A 10,273-nucleotide genomic window follows, 5' to 3' on the forward strand; every position below is an offset into this window, starting at 1 on the left:
AGGGGTAAATCCGGGTGTTTTTTTTCAATTTCGTTGATTTCTTCGGCGAGCGTTAGCACTGCGGTGTTCGTGTTAGCTTGAGGAGGAATACAGGCGCCAGCGAGAATGAATGATGCGAACTCACGCGGCGAGTAGAATGGCTTACAGTTCAAAAACAGCAAGTCCAAATGCGGGCTGCAGTGTGTGCTGAGCTACGTGACGTCCGTACCCCATTTTTCGTTGATATGGAAGCATATCCCACCGCCCTTTGTTTTCCCCGATGATTCCATGTCGCGGTCCGCTCGATGAATATGGAAGCTGGGAAGCATGACGGCGCCATGGGGTACATCGTCGCAAAGCCAGGTCTCCGTGAAGCACATGGCGGCGGTACGGCCGAAGTCTTTGCTGGTCTTTAACAGAAGATGAAGCTCATCCATTTTGTTGGGTAGGGAGTGTACATTCGCGAGGTGGATCGACGGGAACGCCAATCTGTGTCCTCTCTTGCGGAGTTTCACCTGAATGCCGGCACATTGCCGTTTCCGTCTCCATGCGCCGAAATCCGCAAACGCCGACCCGGTAAGTAACTTGGGGAAAAAACTGAGCGGATTTGCGAAAGTTGGTGACAAAAAGTCCAGAGTCACCTCCTTGATGGTTAGCAAGTCTCCCCTTGTGTAAGTGAGTCATGTAAGGTCTCCAAAGACGGACGAAAAACACACAAAAAAAAACAATACTAGAGCGCGCGTTACCGACCACACTGGTAGGCGCCATCTTGGTTTCATTTGTTAGGTTGTAGTTTAACACCATGTCCCCTGAGTTTTTGTCGACCACGTGATAAGTCATAACATAACACATCGAAGTAATGAGAACAGCACTCATCTCTTAAACCTTCAAGGACGCCTTCCATACATCTTTGAAAGGCTGCTGGGGTGTTGGTAAGGCCAAATGGGAGACTGTTCCACTCATATAATCCCCAAGGTGTGCTAAAGGAATTTGGGTGTTTAGAGTCCTCGTTGACGAAGCCTTGGTGATAGTTATCAAGCAGGTCTTGAATGCGTAGGAGTGGATGACGATCAGGGATAGTTTTGCGGTTTCACGCCCGAAAGCCAACACCCAACCGTAATGTCATGTCCTTTTTTTCTCTCACAGACTACTGTGAGGAGTATGGTGAAGTGGATTTCCTAGTCCAGCCGTGATCAAGGAGCTTTTGTACATATTCTTTCACTTCCTTATACAAGGGTTTTGGAATGGAGTTTTAGGATTTTTGAACTGGTACATTGTAGGTGAGATTGATTTTGAGTTCCAGACCTGGGGTACATCGATATCTGAGTCCCTTTTTGCAAAAACATCCGACTCTTCAAACAACATGTCTCATACAGTCTTTTGCTGATCCCCGTTCAGATGTGACAAATCAACAGGTGGATGCCATTTTTGTTAGTGTCATGTGTAAGTTTGGTTGGTAGGTTGGGAGGGAGGGAGGGAGGGAGATAGATAGATAGATAGATAGATAGATAGATAGATAGATAGATAGATAGATAGATAGATAGATAGATAGATAGAGCAGTTCTACACAGCGGTCATCGAATCAGTCCTGTGTTCTTCCATCACAGTCTAGTTTGGTGCTGCTACTAAAAAGGACAAACTCCGACTGCAACGCACAATCAAAACTGCTGAAAAGATTGTCGGTACCCCCCTACCTACCCTTGAGGACTTGTACGCTGCCAAAACTTAGACAAGCGCGTGCAAAATCCTCTTGGACCCTCCATATCATGGTCACCAGCTCTTCCAGCTCCTTCCCTCAGGTAGGTGCTACCAATCCATGCAAACTAAAACTAGCAGACATTGAAACACCTTCTTCCCTCTTGCCATCAAGTTCTTAAACAGCTAACTTACAATTCCATTGCAATATGCTGCCAATTTTTTTGTCTTGCGTTTGTTGTCACATTTCTGTCAGGCCAATTATACATTACTCGTGCACTCAATGTGGTAGTCTCGCCACACTGCACTATTTGCATATCTGTTGTTGACCAATACAGGCCATTCATGCCAGAGTAGCATCTGCACCATTTGCACACTGACTGAGGAGTATCTGCAACATTTGGACAATCGACATTGTCCCAGACTATCGCACTACTAGTTACTTTAAACTGTATACATTCCTTGAAGTCTCGGCGCCCTTTGCACAATGGTCATTGCACCGGACTCTTGCTATATTGGTCATTCAAACTGATCTAAGTGCTAGAGGACTATGCATCTTTTTGCACAATTGTCAAAAAAAAAAATTATAATAATTTTACCGGCATTACCAGATAACTAGCAACCCTTTATTGCTCAGTGACTGTTTTTCTCAATGTCTTTATGTCTCAAAAGTGTTCTCTGTTAGTTTACTGTCTGTTGTCCGTGTGTGTTTTTTGGACATACTTGGCAACATAAAGATGATTCTGATTCTGATACTGATGAAATCAAACAAGTTTGCAATAAGATTACTATACAGTCCATTACGATGCAGCTTTAAAAGACTAAATGCATCATTTACCAACAAACTAATGTATGAGTTATTATCCTAGCGGGGAGAGCTAGTTATGCATAGGTCTGTAAGTCTAAAGTAAGACTACTGTAGCGTATATTGGTTTGGATAAAAGTGTAATTAATTTGAAAAAAGGGTCGGAAAGACGTTTAGTCTGCATCTACTGCCGTAGTAATTCAACGAATGTTAGAATGTTCTAATCAAAGCTATCTTTGTCTCATATAGGGCACCATGTCTCTTTTTATATTTGCAAATTTTAGGGAAAGTGACGAAAACCCTCTATAATCTCTGTTCTCTAAAAGGTTTGCTACAATAATGTTAAATATATTGTAGAAGTTATCATTTATTTGCTTAGCTTGCATTCGTATTATGGACGATTTTGATAAAGGAAGATGTCTCGCCTTCAAGAAGATGACTCAGCAGGAATCATCAGAGAGAAGGACGTGGCCGGGACGTGGCAGGTGTTGGTCCCATGTTTTCACCTTGAAACCCTACCCTTAGTGTGTTGTGTCTTGTAGCTTAGTACATTATGTCTTGTAAACTTAGAATTCCTTTTGTGTCTATTTTTTATAATGTTGGGTAAAATAAATCCAACATTAAATTGGTCCTTCGAGCCGGATGTCAATACACCCGAGGATTCCAGTTGTGGAGCCGACATCCAGTTAAGAGACCGTGGCCACGGCAATTGAGACCCTTTCCGGGGCTGGTCTTCGTTCTCCTCAACTGGGATCTGAAGGTTGACGACAATCCACAGGATTGAAGACGACTTTGGTGAGTTAAATTTAAAAAAGAATTTTTTTTTTAGGAAAAAGGATTAAAGAGTGAGTGAATTGCGCGACGAAGAAGTCTGCGACAGAATAAACCTTGTGTAATACTAGTCACTGGCAAGTGGTAGAGGGACGGCGGAGTCCGACAAATTCCGCGAGGACGGCGGAGTCCTGTACGTACTTAAATTCCGTTAAAGAAACTAGGAAAGTTTCGTGGCGTCGTAGTTAAATTCAGTATAGGACGGCGGAGTCCTCTAACGAGCTGTTGACAGAGGTAGTTAAATTCCGTAGAGGACGGCGGAGTCCTCTGACGAGCCAGTGTGAATGAAAACTGTTTGAATAAGAGTGTAAATGGGAAATGGGAAACCACTAGGTTTTTCATTCCATACCAAAACAGTGGGAAAGTAAACGGTGAACTTTTGTGGATGCAAAGGCAAGAATTCTCCACTCGAAAGAGTTGAAGTGAGAATTACCACAGAAAGTAAATTTGAATCACCGTCCTACTGAAAAGAAACAGTGTTCTAGACTACCCTAGGTAGTATTACACTGAACCAAATTCTTTCAAATGGAGAAAGAAAAAAAAAAAAGAAAAAAAAAAACAGGATCCTGACAAAATTTAATATTTTGAGACAGGGATAACTGAACACGGCTTTAATGGTGGGTTAAATACACAAAAAATAGCCGCGTTGCAGGAATCAAATTATATGAAATAAAAGAGAATACGGACAAACTACTGATGAAGGGAAACACATGCATCCTGTTTGATTAGACCAAATGATCCTCACTGAAATTGATGAAGAAATTAAAAAAAAAAGTTCAAAAAAATTTTTTTTATGTAGGCCTTATTAAAGGGGCGTTACCAGTACAAATTAGACCCAAAACAGAATATAGACCAGGGATTCGTCAATATCCATTAAAACCAGATGCACATGAAGGAATCAAACCGGTAATTGAAGCACTAATTAAGGCAGGAGTTATAGTGGAGTGTCCAGAATCACCATATAACACACCCATTTTTCCCTGTAAAAAAGGCCCCACCTTCAGTGGGTTGGAGACTTACAGGCAGTAAATACTGCAGTAATACAGAGAGCAGCATGCGTACCAGATCCACACACATTGTTAAATTCATTAAGACCAGACGCTACTGTGTTTACAGTAGTGGACATAAGTAATGCATTCTTTTCTGTACCAATAGAAAAGAACAGTCAATTTTGGTTTGCATTTACATTTGAGGGCAAAAAATATACATTTACTAGATTACTGCAAGGTTACTGTGAAAGTCCAACCATTTATTCACAAGTTATGACAACACGCATGTCTTCTGGCATCTCCAGATGGAGAGACATGCAAAGATTCATTGGCCTTACTGCATCATCTAGCAGAAGAGGGACATAAAGTTAACAAAAGTAAATTGCAATGATGTAAAAGGCAAGTCAAATATCTAGGCCATAATGTAAGTGTAGGAGGAAGGACTATATTAGAAGACAGGAAAGCTATAGTCTTAAAAAATCCTAAACCACAGACGAAGAAACATATAATAATCATTTTTAGGTCTGACAAATTATTGTAGAGCATGGATTCCAAACTATGCAGAAATTGTTGCACCATTGTCAAAATTAATGTATGAACCCAACCTTAAAATGACATCACCTGTTTAATGGAGTACAGAGGCAGAAAAGACCTGTGACATTAAACAACATTTGGTGTCCAGTGCTGCGCTAGGCCTTCCAAATTTAATGATAAAACAGTCATTCAAATGGTAGATTGTAAAAACTATTACATGACCTCCGTACTTACACAACACTACGGTGATAAGCTAAGAGCATGGGCTTATTTTTCGACTAAATTGGACAGCGTGACGTGTGCATTACCGCATTGTGTCAGAGCAGTTGTGGCAGCCTTGATGGCAGTAGAAGAGCAGTTCCACAATTGTGTTATTCCATCCATTAACTCTTAAGGTCCCACATACAGTGTCTGCTCTCCTATTGCAAATAAATATAGCGTTTTTATCACCTGCAAGACATTTATCTTGCATGGCCATCTTGCTGTCACAACCACATCTGACTGTTGAGTGATGCACAACCTTAAATCCAGCCACACTAATACCCTTACCTGATGAAGGCACGCAGCATGATTGTCAGCAATTGGCTGAACAAACTGCTGAATTAGTTGCATTAACCGAGGCATACAAACTAATGACAAATAAAGATGGTGCAATCTATACTGATAGCCAATATGAGTATTCCACAACAAGAATGCAATTATTGGGAAAAACAAAGTGCAAAACTACAAAATGAAAAAAAACATTAGCAGAGAAAAAAAAAAACTATTCAAATGGGCTGCTATATTGAGCCATGCTGTGTCACATGTCTCAACCGGAGGGATGGTGGCAGATAGATCGACACTTTACAGCCCTAAAAAATAGCAGAAAGAAACACGTGGGTTCATTTAACACACTGTAAAAGAGTCATTTCAGCTGAGTCCTCAAATAGGGAAGGTGAGCAAAAGTCTGATAACGGAGCGGGAGCAGAGGTGTAGATTCTGAAAACGCTTGCTGGTCAGTGAAGAAAAAAGACACCAACCCTTTTAGTGAGAACTCAGCAGAAAGGCACACCCACGTTGGTTACGAGATTTGATAAGTTGTTACGTAGCAACTTTGGCTACTATGGTGTTGGTTTTGTTTATGTGGTACATGGGACGTCCCACCCTAAATGATACAACCAATTTTTTAGATAGAAAATCACCTACCAACTGGACCAATATGACAAACCCAATAATGGAAAAATTTGAATCATTAACTCTTATCAAAAGGAGTACAGCTGATGATCAGAACTGTGGGAATGGCCTCCAAACGCGGCTAACCGGTTTAATATTTTGTGCCCCCCAAAATCAAACTGCTTTAATCATAATTCCATATGCAGCTCTCACCAATGATGCTCAAAAGAATGGGCAGAATTGGGGATTTGGATATGACTGGTATACAACTATAGGCTTTGGATGGGAACACCTCATTGGTGAAACAGGTTAGGATTGGTCCAGTTGGTCACAAAAAACAGCAAAAGAACATAAAAAGAAGTTTAACATAAGTAAAACGGCCCATAGTTTAATATTGAAATACAAATCAAGTCTCCCAGTGTGTTTGATGGTGAGCTTGTGGGCATATTCTGGCGGAAAAGATCCCCACTTCCAAGTAGCATTGTGTTATGGTAACCGTGTTAAACCAGAAATGCCATTGAAAACTTCAAAGAAAGGTGGACTTGTTGTCACAGGAGTTTCAGGACAAAATAACAATTGGTTACTATTGGTGGAACAAGCAGCAAATGTAGCGAGAAAAGATTGTGTGGTTTGCATGGGTCCCAGGCCTTTGTTGCGCATAGTTCCGGCACAATTATCACAAGATTGTATTATTCCATTCATGAACACTACTGTACCAACTGAGAGGTGTAAATCGTGAGCTCCTATATATCCCGTAACAAAAGCAGAAAAACACAAACCAAAGTTTTCTATTTTAGTAGCACCGAATAATTTTACTTGTATAAACATGATTAGTAAAGGAAAAAAATAAAATAAAAAATTAAGACCACAGAACGACACACAGTGTAAAGTAACCTTAAAAGTCGGACCAAATTTTATGCCAGTATCACGGAGCGACATCTGGTGGTGGTGCGGAGATGATAGACTGTTTGATAGATTACCTAAAGATATATCTGGATTGTGCGCTATTATCACTTTGATATTGCATGTGTCAGTATACCCTATGCCTGTTCAAGATTTAATGTAAAGGGCACCAATGTTTTTGTCCAATCTAGAACATAGACAAAAAAGAGATTTATCCTGGCAGAGGCAAAATTATCCAACATAAAACATACATCGACGCCATCGGTGTTCCTTGTGGGGTTCCTAATCAATACAAATTAGCTGACCAAGTTGCAGGAGGATTTGAATACTTCATATGCTGGTGGTGTACGATTAATAAAAATGTTGATGGGATAAACTATATCCACTTCAATGTACAGAGATTAGGAAATTGGACTCAGAGTGGGTTGGAAGCTGTGCATGAGCAGTTCAAGGACGTTCCAAAACCGCATAGCTGTCGACATGCTCCTCGCAAGAGAGGGAGGTGTTTGCGGTATGTTTGGAGAACAAACAATACTGCTTCAGATGTCAGCTTGACCAGAGCCATCAATGGTCTACGGACCCTCAATCAACACTCCTTGTTGGACAGCTGGATGGACGTTTTTGGTAAATACAAAACCCTAATTTCACCAATATTGATATAAATTGCTGTTTTTGCAGTCATTCTGACATTGCGTGGATGTTGTTGTATCCCATGCATTCAGGCTTTAATCAGTAGATTAATCACCACAGCAATTACCCACATGGAACCGTATGGAGCAGATGTGATTATGATGTTTAAACTACAACATTCATGTATGACAAGTTTACTCTGAGTGTAAATGTATTTGTTTCATAAAAATGATTCTACAGTTAAAAAAATCGAAATGAAGTGACTGTAAAATGATGAAAATTTGTGCAAATACATGATAAACAGGAGGGAAATGTTAAATATATTGTAGAAGTTATCATTTATTTGCTTAGCTTGCATTCGTATTATGGACGATTTTAATAAAGGAAGATGTCTCGCCTTCAAGAAGATGACTCAGCAGGAATCATCAGAGAGAAGGACGTGGCCGGGACGTGGCAGGTGTTGGTCCCATGTTTTCACCTTGAAACCCTACCCTTAGTGTGTTGTGTCTTGTAGCTTAGTACGTTATGTCTTGTCAACTTAGAAACCTCCCTATTTTCAAATAAATGCAGTAGCGACGGGAGAGATTGTTTAGAGCGTGTTGAGAGGCTGCAATCTGAACAATCTCCCATACGCCCTCCTCATAAGAAAAAGAAACCAGCGTCTTCATTCCTTTTGTGTCTATTTTTTATAATGTTGGGTAAGATAAATCCAACAAATAATAAAATGACAGTTCTCGATTTCAGCGGTCCATTGTTGCACTCAAACACACACAGTACACAACAGGAGGTTTAGTTTAGAGAAAATTTAATGAAACCTACAGGGGAATTTGGGGGAAAATGCAGAGGCACTTTACGACAAAAGCTACAGGCAAATGTATATAAAGAACAAGATATAGGTCGAATAACTGGACTCGTAATGTGAGCGTGAAATTAGTTCAAATATAGTGAGCGAGAATAAAGTTGGGACTCATGTGAGATCGCTAACTTAACCCCAAATTACTATGCACCAATATGTACTTTCTAGTAATCATTGCAATGTTTTACTCACGATCATAGATCACCTTGCCTGGGGATGGTCTCTTCTCAATTGTCTCAGGAGGAAAAGAGGCAGGTTAATTGAAAAGATGGACAAAAAGTAAAAACAAAAGAGACCACGCGGGTGCATTCGTAAGTTTTCCTGGCGTTTGGACTTGTTGCGGGCCACGCTCTTGCGCGCGTAACTTGTGGTAATGCCAGGAGTGTCTCCTGAGCCCCGAGAACAAGTCCAGGCTGGGAAAACAAACAGAAGCCGCATGGTAGGCTTCTTTCATCGGACAGCACCTTCGTCGTGGTCGTGGGTCGCGCGCGCCACGTGGTGACAAAACAAAGGGGGGGTTGAGCCAAGCACAGGAGCTGCAGGAATGTTAGCCTGAAAGCTGAACATGATCCAGTTCGGGGAACAGATGTCCCCACCAATCACAAGGTTTGGAGTACAGGTACTATACTCACTATTTCCTCAAATTGGGGTGGGTAAATTGATGTTATGATATCAGAATCAGAATCAGAATCAGAATCAGAATCATCTTTATTTGCCAAGTATGTCCAAAACACACAAGGAATTTGTCTCCGGTAGTTGGAGCCGCTCTAGTACAACAGACAGTCAATTTACAGAACACTTTGGAGACATAAAGACATTGACAAAAAACAATTGTGCAAAAAGATGCAGAGTCCTCTAGCACTTAGAGCAGTTCGAATGAATAATATTGCGATAGTGCGGTGCAATGACCATGGTGCAAAGGGCGCTGAGACTTCAAGGAGTGTATGCGGTTTAAAGTGACGAGTAGTGCGATCATCTGGGACAATGATGGCTGTGCAAATGTTACAGATACTCCTCAATCAGTGTGCAAATGGAGCAGATGCTACTCTGGCATGAGTGGCCAGTATATGCAAATAGTGCAGCATGGCGAGACAACTACAGTGAGTGCACGAGTAATACATAATTGGCCCCACAGAAATGTGACAACAAACTCAAGTCAAAAACTGCCAGCTTATTGTAATGGAATTATAGGTTAGATGTTTAAGAAGTTGATCGCAAGAGGGAAGAAGCTGTTGGAATGTCTACTAGTTCTAGTTTGCGTTGATCGGTAGCGCCTACCTGAGGGAAGGAGCTGGAAGAGCTGGTGACCGGGGTGCAGACGGTCCGAGAGGATTTTGCACGCCCTTGTCTTAGTTCTGGCAGCGTGCACGTCCTCAATGGTGGGTAGGGGGGTACCGACAATCCTTTCAGCAGTTTTGATTGTCCGTTGCAGTCGGAGTTTGTCCTTTTTTGTAGCAGCACCAAACCAGACTGTGATGGAAGAACACAGGACTGATTCGAAGACCGCTGTGTAGAACTGTCTCAGCAGCTCCGGAGGCAGGCCGTGCTTTCTCAGAAGCAGCAGGAAGTACATCCTCTCCTGGGCCTTTTTGAGGACGGAGTTGATGTTGGTCGCCCACTTCAGGTCCTGAGAGATTGTAATTCCCAGGAACTTGAAGGTCTCGACGGTTGACACAAGGCAGCTGGACAACGTGAGGGGCAGCTGTGGCGAAGGATGCCTCCTGAAGTCCACGATCATCTCTACCGTCTTGAGCGTGTTCAGCTCCAGGTTGTGTCGGCCGCACCACAGCTCCAGCCGCTCCGCTTCCTGTCGATATGCAGACTCGTCACCGTCCTTGATGAGGCCGATGACAGTGGTGTCATCTGCAAACTTCAGGAGCTTGACAAGTCGGGTTCGCT

Source organism: Phycodurus eques, chromosome 17 (assembly GCF_024500275.1).
Source record: "Phycodurus eques isolate BA_2022a chromosome 17, UOR_Pequ_1.1, whole genome shotgun sequence".
Classification (NCBI taxonomy): Eukaryota; Metazoa; Chordata; class Actinopteri; order Syngnathiformes; family Syngnathidae; genus Phycodurus; species Phycodurus eques.